This window comes from Belonocnema kinseyi, chromosome 5, assembly GCF_010883055.1.
Source record: "Belonocnema kinseyi isolate 2016_QV_RU_SX_M_011 chromosome 5, B_treatae_v1, whole genome shotgun sequence".
Classification (NCBI taxonomy): Eukaryota; Metazoa; Arthropoda; class Insecta; order Hymenoptera; family Cynipidae; genus Belonocnema; species Belonocnema kinseyi.
This window is the reverse complement of record NC_046661.1, coordinates 143670646-143675650: the sequence shown is the minus strand read 5'-3', so window position 1 is coordinate 143675650 and position 5005 is coordinate 143670646.

The window sequence follows — 5005 nt, the reverse complement described above, 5'->3', positions numbered from 1 at the left end:
GAGGGAGCTCTTCTTAATATTTTGACACCAAAATCATGTCGATACACCTTACCGACTGCGAGTAAAGCCACCCACGCTTTAACTTGACAGACTGTACGTATAGCCCAGGATGCCTTTTGCCTGTAAGCAATCCTGGGCTTGATCTCAGTATTTCCAATGCTTCGTCCAGATCCAGTCTTTGATGGACATCCTGATGCAGCAAGACAAGGTTCAGTACAGGTTTCGATCCTATGCATTCACTTCCTGCGCGCTTTTTCGCCAACTGTTCCTCTTTTTCGTTGCTCTTGATCTTGATGTGATCAGGAACCCATATTTGAACCATGATTTTAAAATACCCTAATACTGTAATTTCTACTATACTTTTACAATATGACTGTATAGTAAAATAATAATCAATATACTGTAAATCAATCTCATCATTCAGCAGTAGTCAAAAGTTTTTAACTATACTTATTTAAGCAAATAAGACAATAAGATTCATTGAAAGAATCTGGAAGAATTCATAATAATTTTGTCAATATAAAAAAAAATGTGAGAAAAACTTTGAATTATTTTAAAAGATACTTAGAAGTTTCTCAAATTTCGAAAAGATTATAAAATAATTTAAATCTTAAGAATACTTAAAAAAATATAATCAAAATGTTCTTCAAATAATTTGTTATTTAAAAAATGAATTTTCGAAGAAGTTTAGAAAGATACTAAAACATTTGAAAACATTTATAAAAATATTTTTAAGAATATGACAAAGGCACAGTATTTCGGAAAAACGGCTTTTGTCGCTTTTCCAAAAAGTTAATTTTTTCCTTTCGAAGGTATTTTTATAACAAAAGTTTATAACAAATTCGTAAATATTTTTTTTTGCACAATTTTCATGCGTTCAAAATGGATGGCTAATGAACGTGACCTTTATTTTAAGGCACTAAAAGATTATACCAAAGGCCAATCCAATCTGTCAATTCTTTCGAATTTTTTCTTTCGAAATCTCTTATAAGAATGTAATCAGTTATTTTGAACAACCAAAAAAAAAAGAAGAATTTCTAAACTTTTCTTATTGAGCAAAATAGATGAATTTTTAACAAAATTGTCAAATCCTCGACCAAAAAAAATTAATTTTTCGCAAGCAATATTAATTCTCTCACTAGAAATACGAATTTTCAACAAATTATATGATTTTTCTACCAAATAGTCAAATTTTTAACTCACAAATAGTGCGTTTTAAACAAAGAATGGAAGTTAAATTTTCAGATAAAAGAATTAATTTTGACAAGAAGAAAACGAATTGTCGAGAAAAAAGTTTAAAAAGTTAATAAAGAGACAAACACAAACTCGTTAATTAATTTTCAACCAAAAAGATGCATTTTTCCCGCAAAGTCGAATTGCCAAACAGTCTAATTAAATTAAAAAAAAAAACAACTAATTTTTAACAAGACAGAAGAATTTTTAGTCAAATATGTGAACTTCCAGTCAAAAAAGATCAATTTTGAACCGAATAGACAAGATTAATTTTCTAGTCGAAAAAATTAATTTTCAATTAAATACATGAATTTTCTATCAAATAGTGGAATTTTAAACTGATAATCAATACTATCTTAAATAAGGTTGTTTAACTTACAACCAAGTAGTTAAATTTTCAATAAAAAGAGAACGAAATTAAGATGAAAATGATTTTTAACAAAAAGGATCATTTATGCACCAAGAAGATTAACTTTCTGCAAAAAAAAAACGATTTTGAACAAAGTTATTTAATTGTTAAGAAAAAAAGTAGAATTATCTACAAAACATTTGAATTTTTTACCCGAAAATATGTTTTTTCCAACAAAATATATATAATAGATCATTTTTCATGCAACAAATATTTTATTTTAAATACAAAATATATGAATTCAACCAAAATAGACAAATTTTTAACGAAATACATGAATTTTCCACAAAATAATTAAACTCTTAAGTTAAAACCCTAATAATTTATTCAATAATTATTTTTTAAACAACGTTTTTTCATTCACGTTATAGATAGTTTTTTTAGATAGATTGCATTGGGAAAGGAAAATACCGTGTAATAACTGACATAGTGTAAGCGATTTAAGGACTAAAGTTTTCTCCACATTTAATATGCAAAGGTGCAAGTGATAATAATTGTTAATATAATTGCTAGCTGAGTTTTTGAAAAAAATATTAGTCTATTCATTTTTTAACTGCGATATAAGTTAAAAAGATCTAATTAATTGATTGCCTGATAATTTATTCTTTAGCAATAGCTAGCATACATTTTCTTCCAAAAGCATTTTTATGCGAGACTAAAATAGAATTTTTTAAAATTTATTTCCGAAAAAGACAGGTTGGGGCATTAACGAAAGATTTAATAATTCAGTACTTTAAAACATTGAATCTTTATTGCAATTATCAGTGATTTGCACGATTTAAAGCCGACTTTGAATCACAAAGAACCTTATATTTGAGTTTAACATTTTCTTAAATTGAATTAAAGTGTAGAGGATTTTAATTTACATGTTGTTTACATGCACTACTCTAAAATTCTTTAATATTGGGTTCTTTCTGCCTAAGGGAGTATCCTTAATTTCTTCTCGGTTTAATAAGAAAATCGCGCCGCTGTCCATGTTTATTTTAACCCTTGATAAAGAGAATTTTTTGTCAAATATTCCGCGAAGAATTGTATTATTGCGTTCCAATATTGCGATGATATCACCAGTTGATGTTATTAAAACCAGTCGCTCTTCGGTTGGCATGGGCGCAGGGCTGTTGTTTGCTCCTCTTAACTGAAATGGCACATCGGCAGGAAAAGTGTATCTGCGAATTTCGAATACTTTGTGCGGATTCGAGTTTGGAATTAGCCGAATAAATCTGAGTTCTTCATGGTGAATTCCAAGTACGAGCGAAGAACTATACTTGCGAGGAGACCTGCTCCTGGCTAAACTATCAGGCTTGGCGGAACCAGGAGACCCAGCAGGAGAACGATCTCTACCAGGTTGATGAGATCTGGATCTGTCATGAAGAGAAGAATCAGCGTGGGATGGAGACCTGGCAGAAGATGAAGCTCTGTCAGGAGGAAGAGAATTATCATAAGAAGAAGCGTTTGAACGGCGAAAACCAGGAAGCGGGTCGCCATTAGGTAAACATTCGAATTGTGAACTCAACTCTGCAACAAGAAACAGAGTGACATTATGCATTTCGCTAAGGGCATAGCAAGATTAGCTTGTGTGTGCTGCCCGCGCTTGTATCTGATTCGGATTTGCATAATAAGTTGGCATTATTATACGATTAAATTTTATCAAAGATTATATTTAAATAAAAATTTGTATGGGAGTTATACACACTTAAATTGCAAAAGGTATCCTATGTCTTAAGTTGGACCAAATTATACACGTTTTAAAAATTTCATCAAGATCGGTTAAGTATTTTTGGAGTATAGTGGTTCCATAGCAATCAGGTGAGTAGACCGTGCTTTAAAAAATGGTTAATATTAAACGTTTTCCTGTGAAATTAGTTCCGTTTAGCGTCATTTTCTTTCGATAATAATCTAACCTTTTTTGATTATCCAATTATTTTCATAACATAAATCAAGGATTTGGAATAGTTCTCTGAACATTTACTGCATTTCTCGTTTTTCTTGTGATACTTTATAATACGTGTAAACGTTCATTTATTTTGTAACGTCAACTGTTTTGTCGATAACATTCAGTGCATTCTTCGCTTCATTTTTATGTTGAAAAAGTCGATGAAAACAAATTGGATACTCAGAAAAGGTTCGATTGTCGAAAGAAAATGATGCTACACGGGACCAACTCCACGGAAAAACAAAGTGGAGAATGAACTGAATGTCGTTGCCAAAACAGTTGAAGTGATGAAACAAATGATTGCTTACACGTTTTATAAAGAATCATTCAAAAATTGTGAAATAGGGATGGGCGATACTGAGAAAAAGTATCGATACTTTAAAAAGTTCGATCTTCATCCGAGTACCGATCTGACTGCAAAAGTATCGATACCAAAGAATCGACGACAAAGTATTGAATTTTTTTTTGGTATAAATGTTTTCGTCAATTTTCTCGACATTTATTTTACAGCTAAGGCAAGTTAAGGGCACATGATACTTCCAAACTACATAAAAACATAGTACATAGTACAAAAAACATAGCAGCATTACCGGAATAGCAGATAGCTGAAAACTGATCCTAAGCTCAGAATAGTGCACATGCATACAATTTTTATTTAGCAAAATAAAATTGTTTGTGACTATCCCTCAAAAAGTTGGATTTACCACACGACGAAGTACGAGGGTGAATCAAATATTAACCGGAATTCTTTTTAAATATTTATTTATTTATAAAACAATACAAAAATACTATTGATTATTTTTCTACATAGTCTCCTTCACGCTCTAGACATTTTTTCCAGCGCTTTGGAAGCTTGTTAATTCCTTGCTCGTAGAAACTTTGAGGTCGAGTCATCAACCAATTGCGCACGAATTCCTCAACATCTTGATCGTTGTCAAATCGCAATCCTCCAAGTGCATCTTTCATGGGCGCAAACAAATGATAGTCACAGGATGGCAAATCTGGGCTGTATGGAGGATGCTCAAGGGCTTCCCAATGCATATCCTCCAGTTTTTGTTTCGTTTCACCCACCGTATGTGGCCTGGCATTGTTATGAAGAAGGATGACGTTTCTGATGGGGTTACCGCGTCTTTTGCTTCTGCAAGCGGCTTTTGCTGCCTCCAACAGCTGGCAGTAGTAGGCAGCGTTAACCGTACGTCGACCATGTAGGAAATCAATGAGCAACACTCCTCTGTAGTCGAAAAAGACGGTCGCGAGGACCTTACTGGCTGAGAGACGGGGTTTGGCTTTCACAGGATCGGCTTCGTCTTTCCTTCGCCATTCTTTATTCGCCATCTTGGACTCGGGAGTGTAATGATGCACCCATGTTTCATCACATGTCACGATATGCTTCAAGAAAGTCTCTCCCTCCCGCTGAAATCGATTCAGAT